The following is a 19164-nucleotide window of genomic DNA, read 5'->3' on the forward strand; positions in this document are numbered from 1 at the left end:
GTGCAAAATAACATTCCTTGTCATTTGATATAAATACATCTCTTCAATGAATACTGATAAAAATATTTTTGTTTACAACATAAATTAATAATGTGAAAATGTTTTGTAGTTAGATATATATATATATAAGTAAAAAATCATTGATAATATCAATGCACACGTACCGAAAAATTGTGTTAAAGCATGCGGAAGAATATCTCAAAGAACGTTTTGCGACAGGACCGGTAACTCTGTAATTGTTTTTGCTGGAAAATATGAATGCCTACTCGTATCCAATCTTAGAAAAATCGAATTTTTACAGAAAAGTGTCCACCATGCACTTGCATTGCACTATTATTAGAACAGTAGAATAGAATGATATACAAACGAATGCAAATCATATATATATGTAACTGTTATTTTAATATAATATATAACAACAAATCAGTGTATACTGATTTGTATCACTACAATATAATAGTTATTACGGTGAAGTTGAATTTCCTGTCATTTATTCATCATACTCGCACGCACTTGTCTAGAAAAAAATATATCTCTGTACATTAACCTCAGTTTCAGGTAAAGAGATATGTTGTTTTTTTTCTGAGACAAGTGCTTTTGACCATCCTCAAGAACTTGTGGTCATCCGATGTTCAGTACTTCAGTACTTTGATTTTTTCATGCAGACCCAGTTTCATTGATACTTTGAACTTAAAGTGGTTTTATGCATTATATCAGCCCAGATTTTCATATGTGTGTAATTTTATTAAACAATTCAACAATACACATTCTAAACAGGTTAAATTCAATTTACAAATTCAGATCTACTGGCATTCAACACCCAATTACTTACTTGCTGTATATTGCTAACTTTGATTGTATATTGTCAATCCCTCAACATCATGAATACGCCATGCGAGGTGTTGGCTATGTTTGATACAGGGTGGCGGCTTCGAAGCGTAGAACAAAATCCAAGTAAATGAAAGTATAAAATTTTGTTGTTGAAAATTTTAAGAACTAAATTCCTAAATTTGTACTTAACTCCGTTCTACGGGTAACATGGTTGTTTGATATGAAAATAGGATTTAAATTAATTATTTTGCAATTGTTTAAATATATCAGAGAAAGTTCTTGACGAATTGACTTTATTTATAGATAGTTCAGGAAATGATTAATTCGCCTTCAAATAGTTTTTTTTTATCAAAAACTTATAAAAAGGAGACATTTTTGACAGCATGAAGCCAGTTAATTACCAAACCACTTTGATTGTTTTCTTAACAATCATTGTTCAATATTAATATTCAAAAATAAATTTTGTTTACAAGTCCGTTTCCTTTTAAAAATATTTCAGAAAAATACTGAAACGTTTTTAAAATTAAGTTTATTCAAAGAAAAAAATATCCCAAAACTGAATCGTGACTTTTTACTTGTTACTTTATGTTGTACGTTCTAAGTGTCAATCCTAGCAAACACAAATTTGGAAATAAAATCGATTACAATGTAATTTTATAGAAGAAAAAAGGGGGTTAATGAACAAATTATTACTATACACTCATATACTTCTAAAAAGATTTTAATTTGTAAGCTGTCTATAGATAATGCTAAATTATTTCAAGAGTTTCAATTAATTGAGGAGAAAAAAAAGATTATAAACAGTTTAGTTTTCGACGCCTACTACTACAAAAAATAGTGATTCTTTTTGTAGATTTGGTACTTCAGTTTCGACTCAAAATTTCCTATTGAAATTGTTAGATGCAAAATATTTAGGAGAAGATTGTATTTGTAATTTATGTAATTGTGGTAATATTGGCGACGCGATTCATTATATTATAGCAAGGATTTGTACAAATCCTTGATTATAGAATGTTCGGCAATAGACGAAAGTAGACAAACCCTATTTTAACGGGGTTTTGATCTCCAAGGACGCCACATTTTACATCGAATAAGATCTATATTTTTTAACGTTTTCAAATGAAATAACTTGAATTGAAAATTTCCCGACTATGTGAAGATTACTTCTATTTCTAAATGGCTTCATTTATTACATACAAAACGAAAAATGTATTAAACTTCTTTTTGTAAAAACAATATTCATGTATTTATATAATTTTTCCAAGGATACGTTTTTTTTTTTTTTTATTGCAAAGTTTACTTGTATGTTTTTATAACCATCACCAATCAGTCCTAATTATTAAAGATCAAACGACCTAATCAAAATGATGATTGGTATTGAATATGATCATCGGTCATGCATGACGTTTCCCAAGTTGGGTTGATTTTATCAAAACCAAAATTATAAGATCAAAAATTAAATTATCTATCGAATGTATACCTCAACGCTCACTAAAACATATATACATGTCCTGAGTGACTTTTTATGTCCTGTCTGCACTCAGGAGGTCCTCAGCGATTTTTAGACGTACCGTTAATTTATAGACATATATATTTGAAGCTGTTCTTAATTATGTACATTATCTATAGGTATACATGTATCAGACAAAAAGACTTTCCAATGAACTTAGTTCTAGTTATCTTATGTCCTAGTCACAGGCACTTGTCTCAGAAAAAAAATGTCCTATATACTTTTAATGTTATATTAAGTTATATAGGAATCAAAATTCTGAGAAAAGTGCCAGTGGTCCTTGTGTGAAATAAATCCACTGAGAATTGATCTTTTTAAACACATCTATATATACGTTTTCTCAAGGGTTTGTACATGTAAAGTGAAATTATGTTTTCTCAATGCGTAGTTACAATAGACAATAGACAATATTTATAAGCACAAACACATTTACATTAAATGGTTATGGCATACAGTATTGAGACAAGAAACTGACAATAGTTAAATTGTCTATAATTATATTAGAGTGGCAGTGGTATTCACAGGGGGAAAAAAGACTATAAATATGTGTGTATCGACAATTAACACATTATTAATGTTCATGAACAAAAAAAAAAACAAAAACAAAAATTAGGATACATATTAAAAGAAACATAAGTTATACAGATGTTCTCAAATAAAAAACAATCATTAATATACTTTATGGTGATTTTTATAATGACTGGCAGACTGCTATTTAAAAGTGCGGTCATATGCCTCAGTGTTATAGGTGACTGCAATTTAATAAAATTGAAATTAAGATTTTTATTAATGTTATGTATATAGGTATCCCTCAATGATGTATAGCATGGACAGACTGAGAAGAAATGGTATTCATCCTCAATTTCTTGTCTACTGCAGGATAGGCAAATAACATAAGTTTATTTGCTACTTTTTTTCTTCTTTATTTTATATAAATGATTTTTTTTTTCAAATTTTAACATTTTTTTCTTCGAAAAATTTGTAGTGTTGCAACAGGGATAGACACAGATACTTAACTACATTTAACGAAAGAAATTTTGTGTAATGTCATCAATCTGTATTACACATCAACAGGATGTTCTCTAGAAAACTATAGTATTTCTAAAACGTTATACACACCCCAGGGTAAACGCACTGTCGTAATGGAAAATTACTGCATGCTTTAATTACCTGTAATCAGCCATGCAACAAATCAGTTGACTGACCATGTCATTACAGTTTAAAAAGTTTTTCCTTAGATCAAAACGGAATATTTATTTTAACTTTAAAATTTAAAACTTTAAAAAGTATACTTTGACATAATTATGAAGTAAAAGAATTTAACAATTTAATAATTGGATTTTTCCAAAGATTAAGATACAATTATATTTATTATTTTGGGACTGACAGATATATCACAGGCACTTGTCTCAGATTTTTTTCCCCCATATACCTTAATTAAAGTATATAGAATTTTTTTTTCTGAGACAAGTGCCTGTGAGATATATACATGCATAAGTCCCAGACATATATACTTGTAAATAAAAATGATTTACATAATTACTGGGAAATAATATAATGTTTCAGTTATGTTGGTGTCACAAATACACATGAATTATTTGATGATGCATGCTGGAATTTCTTATCTAAATGCATGACGGTGACCACAGACATATATATATATCCATTTACTGATTCTATAATTTCTTGAGAAAAAAAAATCTGGAGGGAAGTCAGAGGGAAGTGAAACAAACATTTTAAGCTTTTATTAAACATTGTTGGGAAAACAATAAAATACGACACTGAGTTTTGAAAAAAAAGTTTATGATTGGTCTTGATTTATTTTTTAAATAAAGATAGAAACAATTTTTTTTCCAAAGGAAAAAAAACAATGCCCCCTTTTTAGCCACACCGACACACGCCGATGAATGGAGAATTCCAAGTAGGGTCACAAGGTCACATTTTCAAACTTTTTCAGTCGCCCAGTCTCAAAAAGCAATTTTGACTGGCATTGTTTTTAGTCGAATTTTATTTTTGCAGGTCAGGTTGCAAAGTGGCAGGTCGGATTTGACCATGTTGACAACGGTCATAAAAAACATCCGAAAAAGCGTTGAATCAAACGATATGAACCTACACAGTTTTATATTATAAGACTCACACACATCAGTGTGCTAACTGTGCTGGGTGAGGTGCTGTAACTTGATCTACATGTATCATTAAGTTACAGTACTGTTAGGATTTGCCTGCCTTTTTACAGGGACTTTCTATACTAACTGTTAGTATAGACTGTCCCTTGCTTGAAAGTATGGTTCTCTGCTCAGCAACGGGTGCGTGATTGTAGCAGTAAAATACATCGGGGGGGGGGGGGGGGGGGGGGGGGTGGAGGGGGAGGGGGCACTTCAATACTTAATTGATAGGGGGTGTCGCTGGGGTTCTGTTACCCCACCCTTTTCATATAATTTAGATCTTAAAAATGTATACCTTTTCATATATTGCATGGGTAAAATTGAAACCTTTTCCCATATTGGTTGGGTTTCGTGGGGTGTGTTGGAAAAGTGGATTATTTAAGGCTAAGATTCTGTGTGTAATGTTTACTTACGGCGAGACTTTCGGCTGTGAAAAAATAACAGGGCTTTGCATATACAAGCACTTGGAACTTATTGACCTTATCATATATTTCTGATAGTTTTCCCCACCTATTCCCATATTTTCAAGCTGGAAAAAGTGACCTATACCAGCGGCACGTCCTATCACCTTGTATATAGGAAGTGCCCCCCCCCCCCCCCCCCCCCCCCCGGAGTAATATACGCAAATGTATAAGTTAATACCTTAATTCAGGAGCACAGTCTGTCTTTACCGTAAATAACTTCGAGATTTATATGTAAGTTTACTTTGCTTATCGATGTTCCTGTAATTCAGATTTATATTTATTTGTGAGACCCCCGTCACTATTTATATTCACTCAAGAGTCACTCAAAGAAAGGGGTTCTCCGTTACTGGGAAAATCTTATCTGATTTAGGATCAATTTATTGGTTACACTCCCCTATCACCAGTGATTCTTTGTTGTATAAAGCTGACATTCTGAAAAAGGTATACTGTTGACTATCAATTTGCATGATTAGTTACAGATGTCGACTCGGACTACTGCAAAAGACAATAATCAGTTCACTGATTTAGATTGAATAGTGGTTCGGTTAATTCTCCTTTTCCCCAAACAAGTAAGAATTAGGTTACATCTTTAGGTAGTCAAAATAATTATGACGTCTTGCAAGACTATTTTATTTTTTTTTCTATCTATCTATCTTCATATTTCCGCACTCAGTCACAACTTTGACTATTACGTGCCCAGAAAAAAAGTTAAAATAGCCTTGCAAGACGTCATAATTATTTGGACTAATCTTTTGGCAAATATGGTCGTACAACAGGGGTTTGTTACAATTTGCCGGATTTTCTATCCTTACAAACCCTGAAAAACTAACCAGGCCAGGTGATAAAAAATCTGGCTCCACTTTTTATCCCACCAGAAAATCAAAAGGTTGTCTCCTTAGGGATCTACCATTTGATTTTTTAGGGGGGGGGGGGGGGGGGGGGGGGGGCTAGGATGAAATTTGAAAAAAAAGCAGGACAGGAGTTTTGAGTAAAAAAAAAGGCAGGATGAGCAACATGGCAAAAAAAAAAGGCAGGATGACATTTTATGTAAATAAAGTCAGGATAAACTAATAAAAAAAAAGGCAGGACTGAATGGAGTGAAAAATATAAAGGCAGGACAGAGATTACAACTTAAAAAAAATGCAGGACAACATTTTTCATCCTAGCAATCCCCCCCCCACCCCCACATAAAAATCAAATGGTAACTCCCTTACACCTACATGACAAAAACATATACAAATATGGTATCATTGGACATTGCCAATGTGACGGCTCTTCAACAGAAACTAAAGAAGTTAACAACTATATAGGTCACCATACAGATTTCAACAATGGGCTAAAAAAGAAATGTTCAGAATGTTGAAAAAAAAATCTACTGTCCATTTAAATGGCATCGAAACTGGCAGCTGACTGATAGGAGTTGTTGCCTTAAATACAGTTTTTTACCTTTTTTTTTTTTTTTCTTCATATTTCTTGAATTTGCCTTTTTATCTCTAAAACTGTAATATTTAAAGAGAAACTTAAATCTATTTAAAAAGTTATTGCTTTTCAATGATGATTTTGATCCAGTTTTTGCAAAAACTTGGAAACTTTAAATCTTGGGTAAACTTCTTATATTATACTGCCTGGTCTCTTGGTAGCGTGTTCACCCCAAGTGCAGAAGGTTGTTTATTTTGAACCCAACGGGGTAAAACCAAAGACTTTAAAGTTGGTATTTGCTGCTTCTCCCCTAAGCACGCAGTATTATTAAGGAGTAAGAGCAAATACTGGTTTGTTCAGAGTCAGAATTATGTGTCAAGGTAAGGTGACATGTCTCTCTGAGAACAAGTGTAAGAGATAAATTAGTCCTTGTAAAAATTGTCTGGTCTGACAAATATAACTAGTATAGAAAGTCCATGGATACAGAATTTACTAGTATATTTAGTCCGATGTCAGTAATTTATGTCCCCAGACTAATTTTCCTAGTCCAAGACATCACTATTCCTAGTTAAAAATGTCCAGTTTTTATACGGCAGCAAAAAATTTTTGCGGTTGTATATTGGTATAACATTGGCGTCTTCATCCGAAGACACATTGGTTTTCGCAAAATAACTTTAGTTTAAGAGAATGGATCTCTATGAAATTTTACCATAAGGTTCAATACCACAAAAGGAAGGTTGGGAATGATTTTGGGGGTTATGGTACCAACAGTTAAGGAATTAGGGGCCAAAAAGGGGCCAAAAATAAGCATTTTTGTAACTTCCAGACAATAACTTGTGTGTTAGTGTATGGATCTCTCAAACATTGTACCACAAGGTTCCATATCACAAAGGGAATGCTGGGATTGATTTTGGGGGTAATTGCCTCAAAATTTTAGGAATTAGGGGCCAAAAAAGGGGCAAAAAACAAGCATTTTTCTAGTTTCATGACAATAACTTGTGTGTAAGTGTATGGATCTTTCTGAAATTGTACTACAAGGTTCCATATCACAAAGGGAAAGCTCGAATTGAGTTTGGGGGTAATTGCCCAAAACGTTGAGGAATAAGGGGCCAAAAAGGGGCTAAAAATAAGCATTTTTCTAGTTTCCAGACAATAACTTGTGTTCAAGTGTATGGATCTCTCTGAAATTGTACTGCAAGGTACCATACCACTAAGGGAAGGCTGGGATTGATTTTGGGGGTAATTGCCTTAAAATATTAGGAATTAGGGGCCAAAAAGGGGCAAAATACAAGCCTTTTTCTAGTTTCAGGACAATAACTTGTGTGTAAGTGTATGAATCTTTATGAAATTGTACTACAAGGTTCCATATCACAAAGGGAAGGCTGGGTTTGAGTTTAGGGGTAATTGCTCTAAACATTTAGGAATTTGGGGCAAAAAAACAAGCATTTTTCTAGTTTCCAGACAATAACTTGTGTTCAAGTGTATGGATCTCTCTGAAATTGTACTGCAAGGTACCATACTACAAAGGAAAGGCTGGGATTGAGTTTGGGGGTGATGAATCATAAGGGGGTTAAAAAAATTGGGGAGGGGGGTTCCTTTTTTTTTTTTTTTTTTTTTTTTAAATTTTCCATTTTAAGTTGGTTATTTTTTATTTATGTATAAAAGCAAATAATAATGATATGGTTTGATTTCATCAAAAATTGAAATATTGGGGTTCTTTGATATGCTGAATTTAACCGTGTATTTAGATTCCTAATTTTTGGTCCTGTTTTCAAATTGGTCTACATTAAGTTCCAAAGGGTCCAAAATTAAACTTGGTTTGATTTTAACAAAAATTGAATTCTTGGGGTTCTTTGATATGCTGAATCTAACCGTGTATGTATTTAGATTTTGGATATTGGACCATAATAGGTAAATTAAAAATTTTTAAGTTCTTAGACCACATTCATTCTGGTTCAGAAACCTATGCTGTGTCAAATATTTAATCGCAATCCAAATTCAGAGCTGTATCAAGCTTGAATGTTGTGTCCATACTTGCCCCAACTGTTCAGGGTTCTAACTCTGCGGTCATATCAAGCTGCACCCAGCGGAGCATTTTATTCTAATACTGTATGCAACATGTCAAGTATATTTGGTGTATGAAAATTTTTAAGGATGTACATGTTAGTCTGGCATATTTTATTCGACCTTGACCTCATTTTTATGGTTCATTGCTCAATGTTATTTTTTTGTTTTTTGGTCAGTTTTTCTATTTTCTTATTTTCAAATTAGCAATAGGTCAACTATATTTGGTGTATGGAATGATAGTAAGGTGCATATCATGATATGTTTGACTGAGAAGTTTCGTCTTACCTTGACTTTATTTTCATAGTACATTGGACAATGTTTAGTTTTTGTGGTTTGGTCTATTTTTCGGATACTGTAAGCAATAAGGCCCCTATATTTGGTGAATGGAATGATTGTAAGATGCACATGTCTGTCTGGCATGTTTTATATGACCTTGACCTCATTTTCATGGTTCATTGGTCAATGAAAAGTTTGCATTGTTTTGTCAGTTTATCATATGCTTTAAGCAACAGGTAAATTATATTTGGCGGATGTAACGATTGTAAGGTGTGCATGTCTGTCTGGCAGATTCATATAACCATGACCGTATTTTATGGTTCTTTGGTCAATGCTAAGTTTTCTTGGTTTTTTTCTTTTTATCAGATATTATAAGCATATTTCTACTTGTAAGTGTATGGAATGACTGCAAGGTGTCATATAAAAATAAGAAGTCGTCTGTCTGCCAAGGTTAATATTACTGTGACCTCATTTTCATAGAATATTGATAATATTAAACAAACAAAAATGATGAGCATGACAAGATATACAAATGATCCCAAATTGTCAGTTGCCTACTAATTATGTAATAGTAGTTATTGTCATTAAATGATAATGTTTACCCTTTTATGTGTAGGGCAAGAACATTAAAGATAAAGGGAAACTATAAACAAAAGAGATTATCATCAAAAATAGATTTACAGACGTCAACAAAGCCTAAATGGTAAGTCCACTTCTATAAAAGTTATTGCCCTTGAATAATGATTATTATGAAAATAAGATGTGGTATGATAAATGAGAAAACTATCCATCAGAGTTCAATTAAGTGGATGAAAGCAATGCAATTACTTATTAGAGGCCAATGATGACCTGTAAATAATGAGAAAACCCATAACCTATACATGATATAGTCATCTATAAAAGACACCAAAAACAAAATTTGGAACAAAACATCAATTCAAACTTCAAATATACCAGACTAATTCATAAAAAAGAACAAGTTATGAAAAAACAAATATGACGGACGTGAACCAACATCAACCACTGAACAATGTACAGGCTCCTGATTTCGGACAGGCAAAATATGGCAGGGTTGATATAAAAATAAGAAGCGGTATGATTGCCAATGAGACTTTTCTCCAATAAGGATCAAATGACATGAAATTTAACAAAATTATTTCACTGTACAGCCTTCGACAATGAGCAAACCCTATACTGCATAGTAATCTATAAAAGGCCATGAAATTCAAAAAACAAATGTAAAACACTTCAAAAGGGCATGGCGTCATTTAAAAAGGGCATAATGTCTTTCCATGCTAAACATGCTCGGGGGAAACACCACCAAGGCGAAAGCTAAGTGCCTGATTTTTGCATTAAACAATAAACAAAAAACAAATATGATATATAGCAACAATTGACAACCACTGAATAACAGGCCCCTGACTTGGGACAGACACTTACAAAATGTGGCATGGTTTAACATGTTTGCTGGCACCAAATCCTCCTCTAATTAAGGACAGTGGTGCAAGTGTCAGTTCAATATAAAAACTATGAAATCAGTTGAAAAGGGCTTTTTTCTGCTCTTGGGTCAGGTTAATTTTATACATTCCTGTTTCATTCTCAATTTTATTAACTCATTAGAATGCAACAAAGCAGAAAAACAGCTACCAAAAACACAGACCGGATGTGGCTGGAAATTTATTCTTTCCCTGTAACAAAAAAGACTCAACATACAGATCTATTAGTACTCACAGTTACTGACAGCTAATTCATAGCAAATATCAACTAATAAAATAAACATTTTGTGAGCACCCAACCCACCCCTAACCTAGGACAGTGGTTTTAATAACAGCACAACCTTTGGACAAATTGTAAACATTTGTTGCAATCGGCTTAACTCAAAAGACTGCAACAAGGCACAAAAACAACTAATATGAAAACCATAGACACAAAGCACTGAAATAAGAGTTCTTACAGTTTTAAATATTCAAATGAAAGTTTTATCAAAAAGGACATAAACATGATAAAGTAGCCATTTTATTGCTGTATTTCTCTTCATTTATAATTTTTGAGTTTTGTGTATTTGTAGGTCAGACATCTTGGTTTTCATGATCATCATTCAACAGGTCAATACTGAACAGAAAACTTGAAGTTGATATTTTCTACATAGTGTGACTTTTTTATTAATTTGAAATGGAATGTGTTTTTTTCCTACATAAGAAAGAGGAAATTTCAACATAATGACTATAAACAAAAAGGTGTCATATTATCATGATCATAGATGCACAAGAACTAAATCATGTAAATGCAACAACGTAATTATCAATTGAAAGAAGGGAGGAATGAAAAAGTATATTAGTATTTTGTTGTCCAAATGAACTTGCTTTGTCCACTCATTTAAATCGCTCCATCCAATAAAGATGTACGGAGGAAGATTTTTGAAGAACAGATTGCAAAAATGTTTTGTCTAAGAATTGTAGGAATATTCTAGTGGATGAAATAATTTATTTACTTGACTCTTATATAGTGGACTGAATAATTGTACATAGCAAGCTGAAACAAGAAAACTAAAACTTAACAGGAAAAGTGTTTATTTTATAAATTTGCAAATATAAACGTAATATTATGAACACCACAAAGGTATAAGATTCAAATCGTTTGCATATTCATGTATTGCAATAGAACTGTAACAAAGAAAACTTTACCTCATTAAAAGAGTAAACTATTAACTGTGCTTTGTCAATTTATTCAGTCAGAATATGAAATATTTTTTTCAGTTCTATTTTTCATAATAAAACAAACAAGACAAAGATTTCAAATCAATATTTTTTTCTTTTATTAAGACATGTCATCATTTTATTTCAGTTAAAGGATTTTATTTTTTGACTTTAAATATTATTATACTTTCCAAAATAATAATAATCTTTATTGTCATATAAACAAATTAAAAACATGTTTGTGACAAAATGAAAAAAACCAAAATACACTCATATTTATATTATAAACTTTTTACTACCAAACAGAATTCATTGTAACATACACATTACTGTATATTTATAATTTGAATTCCATAGGATTTTATTTTGTCCCATGGGATATTAAAAATCCCATGGGATAATTATAGTCCCATGGGATTTTTTTGGTCCCATGGGACGACAAATATCCCATGGGACTACAATTATCCCATGGGACCCCAAAAAATCCTATGGGATTTAACCAAAATCCCATGGGATAATGGTCAATCCCATGGGATTTGCCGTATCCCATGGGATATTGAAAATCCCATGTTTTTCTAAATCAAATTACAAAATATATATAATAATAACAGCAGAAAAGCAATGAAATTATTGAATCCCATGTAATTCCGCACATTTTGGTTATATACATGACACTGTAGGTCTAAGGAGAGGCGGCGGCGGATTTGCAAATGAGTGTTTTGCAAATTAAAAGTGTCCAGTGTTTATTCATAAAACTTCTGAAAATAAGATATTCTTCAAAACCAAGTTTTCCTGTAGAATATTTGGATTGATTTAAGTAAAATCAGGAAATCCTTAAAATTTGATATGTTTTATGAGACCAAAATAAGTCTCTATATAAGAGGTCCAAATGAAACTGGTGTGTTATTCTCAAGAAAAATATACGAAACCTTCTTATAAGCTGGGATTTGCAATAGGATTATGAAAAAAAATGATGTACTCTCCCAAGTAATAATTAAAATAGTCGAGCCTTAAAATGTATATTCAAATAATAGCTGTATATATACACTTTTCTATTCACAACTATCCTACATTGCTTTCAACTGACTTGTATAAGAATCTACACATAATTACACATTTTTAATAAAGGTGTTTTAACAACACCATTATCTTATTCTATTCACAGTCAATTATTTCAATTCAAAAGCAAACAAAAATTCAGCAACAATTTTTTGGCGACCAGTCGGTCCGAGTACACAGTTATCGTCCTTTGATTTTCGTTGTCCGCGAATATAGTCCTAAGTGTGGACAGTGTGTTACTTGCCAATTTTTTTTATACCCCTTCCAAATTTATTTCTCCATGTTTTATGCCTCAAATAGCAAGTAAGGGGGTGAAATGACACTGTAAAAAAATTTGGGTCATGAATTTTAAAGTAAAGTAGTGATTTGGTCCAGCTGAAAAAGGGTTAAAAATTAGCACTTCGGAAGCTGTCAAAAGATTTCAAGACCCCCTTAACATAAAATTGTCCATATTTTGAGTTAGAGCCGATGAAGTTTTCTATAATTTTGATATAATTTGTCCCAAAAGTAGTACAACACACTGTAAAAATATTATTGAGAAAGCGCAGGTGGGATTTTTTTAATTTTCATTTATTGTCTAAAAGAAATGCACTACGAAATAACTGTGTACTCGGACCTAAGAGGTCAAATCAGGAAATATAGAATCTGTACTTTGGCAACTTCCCTGAATGATTTGATGGTGTCAATTTGTCAAATAGCATAAAACTAAAGGATTTAAACTTTTATTTGATAGAATTTCTGCAAAAATGACCAATTTTGGCATTATATGGCAAAATAAGCATTTCATAGCTTTTTCAATTTTGATGCATAAGTGGCATTCTGACTTTCTATCTGACAGGTTTTCATATGTCAATATTTGTGTTTCTATGCTTTAATCCAGTTGTGTTACTCATTTGTGAACTTTGAATCTACAGAAAAGAAGATTATCTCAGACAATATGTGCAAAATGTGTTGTATAAATGACCCTCGTCTAACGCCCTGTTTGGATCAAGTTAAATGTGAGGAGCTTGGTACATAAAAGTTGAAGTCCATCATAAATATCTCACTAAATTTGTATAAAAAGAACTTAACAATGTCTGTTGTACCTGTTTCATTTCACATAATATCTTTCTTTTCTTCTGTAGGATAGCATGTGGTTCAAATATAAGCCTGTTGAGACTAAAATTGCATGCAAGTTTTTCACTAAAAAGTGAAAAATCTTTGTATCAGACCATACTGTCTGCACAAAAAGTTGAATGCAAGAGTCTTTTTGTGCTCAGATTTATTGTATCATGTCACTTGAGTATAGAAATGATAGAAAAGACACAAATTTTTATTTCCTATAGCTTCAATATGCATTTTTAAATGTAAATATGTGCTACGGCCGAAATTGACCCTAAATTATTTTCAGTCTTACTTGGCCTAAGACCCTTTTAAACTAATATGATATGTTATTTGTAAGTTTTCTTTCCATTTAAAGTACATTAAATACATATGTAAGGATTATTTATAACCAAAAAGCTTCACAAATTTAAAATTGCTGGAAAATATTACATCTTCATGTAAGGCTCCCCTTCATTGGAAAACCTCCATTTTTAGGCACAGGCTCATATAGATTTGACTTTTGAATAATTATGCTAAGTCTGATATATCAAATGAGTACTCTATTGCTTTTAATACATGATATATTATATATTAAGGCATTTTAAAAGTATTTTTTTGCAAAATTTGAATTTTAAAAGCCCCAAATGTTGATAGTTGAAATTTTTCAATTTTAACGTCTAAATTTAACACGCAAAGTTGAATATAGAATTAATCATATTGTCTATAATATATATCCTATTGCCATGAAACTTTTTAAGCAGTCTTATAATTTATTAAGCTTTGGTCATACCAAGTTTTATTAAGATTGGTCAACTTTTTCTATCCTATTATAAGAGGTCAAATCAGGAAATATAGAATCTGTACTTTGGCAACTTCCCTGAATGATTTGATGGTGTCAATTTGTCAAATAGCATAAAACTAAAGGATTTAAACTTTTATTTGATAGAATTTCTGCAAAAATGACCAATTTTGGCATTATATGGCAAAATAAGCATTTCATAGCTTTTTCAATTTTGATGCATAAGTGGCATTCTGACTTTCTATCTGACAGGTTTTCATATGTCAATATTTGTGTTTCTATGCTTTAATCCAGTTGTGTTACTCATTTGTGAACTTTGAATCTACAGAAAAGAAGATTATCTCAGACAATATGTGCAAAATGTGTTGTATAAATGACCCTCGTCTAACGCCCTGTTTGGATCAAGTTAAATGTGAGGAGCTTGGTACATAAAAGTTGAAGTCCATCATAAATATCTCACTAAATTTGTATAAAAAGAACTTAACAATGTCTGTTGTACCTGTTTCATTTCACATAATATCTTTCTTTTCTTCTGTAGGATAGCATGTGGTTCAAATATAAGCCTGTTGAGACTAAAATTGCATGCAAGTTTTTCACTAAAAAGTGAAAAATCTTTGTATCAGACCATACTGTCTGCACAAAAAGTTGAATGCAAGAGTCTTTTTGTGCTCAGATTTATTGTATCATGTCACTTGAGTATAGAAATGATAGAAAAGACACAAATTTTTATTTCCTATAGCTTCAATATGCATTTTTAAATGTAAATATGTGCTACGGCCTAAATTGACCCTAAATTATTTTCAGTCTTACTTGGCCTAAGACCCTTTTAAACTAATATGATATGTTATTTGTAAGTTTTCTTTCCATTTAAAGTACATTAAATACATATGTAAGGATTATTTATAACCAAAAAGCTTCACAAATTTAAAATTGCTGGAAAATATTACATCTTCATGTAAGGCTCCCCTTCATTGGAAAACCTCCATTTTTAGGCACAGGCTCATATAGATTTGACTTTTGAATAATTATGCTAAGTCTGATATATCAAATGAGTACTCTATTGCTTTTAATACATGATATATTATATATTAAGGCATTTTAAAAGTATTTTTTTGCAAAATTTGAATTTTAAAAGCCCCAAATGTTGATAGTTGAAATTTTTCAATTTTAACGTCTAAATTTAACACGCAAAGTTGAATATAGAATTAATCATATTGTCTATAATATATATCCTATTGCCATGAAACTTTGTAAGCAGTCTTATAATTTATTAAGCTTTGGTCATACCAAGTTTTATTAAGATTGGTCAACTTTTTCTATCCTATTAGGTCCGAGTACACAGTTATCGTCCTTTGATTTTCGTTGTCCACGAATATAGTCCTAAGTGTGGACAGTGTGTTACTTGCCAATTTTTTTTAATACCCCTTCCAAATTTATTTCTCCATGTTTTATGCCTCAAATAGCAAGTAAGGGGGTGAAATGACACTGTAAAAAAATTTGGGTCATGAATTTTAAAGTAAAGTAGTGATTTGGTCCAGCTGAAAAAGGGTTAAAAATTAGCACTTCGGAAGCTGTCAAAAGATTTCAAGACCCCCTTAACATAAAATTGTCCATATTTTGAGTTAGAGCCGATGAAGTTTTCTATAATTTTGATATAATTTGTCCCAAAAGTAGTACAACACACTGTAAAAATATTATTGAGAAAGCGCAGGTGGGATTTTTTTAATTTTCATTTATTGTCTAAAAGAAATGCACTACGAAATAACTGTGTACTCGGACCTAAGAGGTCAAATCAGGAAATATAGAATCTGTACTTTGGCAACTTCCCTGAATGATTTGATGGTGTCAATTTGTCAAATAGCATAAAACTAAAGGATTTAAACTTTTATTTGATAGAATTTCTGCAAAAATGACCAATTTTGGCATTATATGGCAAAATAAGCATTTCATAGCTTTTTCAATTTTGATGCATAAGTGGCATTCTGACTTTCTATCTGACAGGTTTTCATATGTCAATATTTGTGTTTCTATGCTTTAATCCAGTTGTGTTACTCATTTGTGAACTTTGAATCTACAGAAAAGAAGATTATCTCAGACAATATGTGCAAAATGTGTTGTATAAATGACCCTCGTCTACACCCTGTTTGGATCAAGTTAAATGTGAGGAGCTTGGTACATAAAAGTTGAAGTCCATCATAAATATCTCACTAAATTTGTATAAAAAGAACTTAACAATGTCTGTTGTACCTGTTTCATTTCACATAATATCTTTCTTTTCTTCTGTAGGATAGCATGTGGTTCAAATATAAGCCTGTTGAGACTAAAATTGCATGCAAGTTTTTCACTAAAAAGTGAAAAATCTTTGTATCAGACCATACTGTCTGCACAAAAAGTTGAATGCAAGAGTCTTTTTGTGCTCAGATTTATTGTATCATGTCACTTGAGTATAGAAATGATAGAAAAGACACAAATTTTTATTTCCTATAGCTTCAATATGCATTTTTAAATGTAAATATGTGCTACGGCCTAAATTGACCCTAAATTATTTTCAGTCTTACTTGGCCTAAGACCCTTTTAAACTAATATGATATGTTATTTGTAAGTTTTCTTTCCATTTAAAGTACATTAAATACATATGTAAGGATTATTTATAACCAAAAAGCTTCACAAATTTAAAATTGCTGGAAAATATTACATCTTCATGTAAGGCTCCCCTTCATTGGAAAACCTCCATTTTTAGGCACAGGCTCATATAGATTTGACTTTTGAATAATTATGCTAAGTCTGATATATCAAATGAGTACTCTATTGCTTTTAATACATGATATATTATATATTAAGGCATTTTAAAAGTATTTTTTTGCAAAATTTGAATTTTAAAAGCCCCAAATGTTGATAGTTGAAATTTTTCAATTTTAACGTCTAAATTTAACACGCAAAGTTGAATATAGAATTAATCATATTGTCTATAATATATATCCTATTGCCATGAAACTTTGTAAGCAGTCTTATAATTTATTAAGCTTTGGTCATACCAAGTTTTATTAAGATTGGTCAACTTTTTCTATCCTATTAAGAGGTCAAATCAGGAAATATAGAATCTGTACTTTGGCAACTTCCCTGAATGATTTGATGGTGTCAATTTGTCAAATAGCATAAAACTAAAGGATTTAAACTTTTATTTGATAGAATTTCTGCAAAAATGACCAATTTTGGCATTATATGGCAAAATAAGCATTTCATAGCTTTTTCAATTTTGATGCATAAGTGGCATTCTGACTTTCCATCTGACAGGTTTTCATATGTCAATATTTGTGTTTCTATGCTTTAATCCAGATGTGTTACTCATTTGTGAACTTTGAATCTACAGAAAAGAAGATTATCTCAGACAATATGTGCAAAATGTGTTGTATAAATGACCCTCGTCTAACGCCCTGTTTGGATCAAGTTAAATGTGAGGAGCTTGGTACATAAAAGTTGAAGTCCATCATAAATATCTCACTAAATTTGTATAAAAAGAACTTAACAATGTCTGTTGTACCTGTTTCATTTCACATAATATCTTTCTTTTCTTCTGTAGGATAGCATGTGGTTCAAATATAAGCCTGTTGAGACTAAAATTGCATGCAAGTTTTTCACTAAAAAGTGAAAAATCTTTGTATCAGACCATACTGTCTGCACAAAAAGTTGAATGCAAGAGTCTTTTTGTGCTCAGATTTATTGTATCATGTCACTTGAGTATAGAAATGATAGAAAAGACACAAATTTTTATTTCCTATAGCTTCAATATGCATTTTTAAATGTAAATATGTGCTACGGCCTAAATTGACCCTAAATTATTTTCAGTCTTACTTGGCCTAAGACCCTTTTAAACTAATATGATATGTTATTTGTAAGTTTTCTTTCCATTTAAAGTACATTAAATACATATGTAAGGATTATTTATAACCAAAAAGCTTCACAAATTTAAAATTGCTGGAAAATATTACATCTTCATGTAAGGCTCCCCTTCATTGGAAAACCTTTATTTTTAGGCACAGGCTCATATAGATTTGACTTTTGAATAATTATGCTAAGTCTGATATATCAAATGAGTACTCTATTGCTTTTAATACATGATATATTATATATTAAGGCATTTTAAAAGTATTTTTTTGCAAAATTTGAATTTTAAAAGCCCCAAATGTTGATAGTTGAAATTTTTCAATTTTAACGTCTAAATTTAACACGCAAAGTTGAATATAGAATTAATCATATTGTCTATAATATATATCCTATTGCCATGAAACTTTGTAAGCAGTCTTATAATTTATTAAGCTTTGGTCATACCAAGTTTTATTAAGATTGGTCAACTTTTTCTATCCTATTAGGTCCAAGTACACAGTTATCGTCCTTTGATTTTCGTTGTCCACGAATATAGTCCTAAGTGTGGACAGTGTGTTACTTGCCAATTTTTTTTATACCCCTTCCAAATTTATTTCTCCATGTTTTATGCCTCAAATAGCAAGTAAGGGGGTGAAATGACACTGTAAAAAAATTTGGGTCATGAATTTTAAAGTAAAGTAGTGATTTGGTCCAGCTGAAAAAGGGTTAAAAATTAGCACTTCGGAAGCTGTCAAAAGATTTCAAGACCCCCTTAACATAAAATTGTCCATATTTTGAGTTAGAGCCGATGAAGTTTTCTATAATTTTGATATAATTTGTCCCAAAAGTAGTACAACACACTGTAAAAATATTATTGAGAAAGCGCAGGTGGGATTTTTTTAATTTTCATTTATTGTCTAAAAGAAATGCA

General features: G+C 31.4%; 2 long non-coding RNA genes across 2 annotated transcripts in view; one reads left to right on the forward strand and one right to left on the reverse strand.

Annotated features, from left to right (window-relative positions):
• LOC127702237 (uncharacterized) overlaps window positions 1-19164 on the reverse strand; it is a 61510-nt gene that overhangs the window by 22233 nt on the left and 20113 nt on the right. The window lies entirely within an intron of this gene.
• Window positions 5488-11394, forward strand: LOC127702242 (uncharacterized). Its single transcript, XR_007982341.1, has 3 exons — window positions 5488-5539; window positions 9349-9435; window positions 10801-11394. It is a non-coding gene; the product is annotated as an uncharacterized LOC127702242 (long non-coding RNA).

This window comes from Mytilus californianus, unplaced genomic scaffold (assembly GCF_021869535.1).
Source record: "Mytilus californianus isolate M0D057914Y unplaced genomic scaffold, xbMytCali1.0.p SCAF_5, whole genome shotgun sequence".
In the NCBI taxonomy this organism is placed as follows: Eukaryota; Metazoa; Mollusca; class Bivalvia; order Mytilida; family Mytilidae; genus Mytilus; species Mytilus californianus.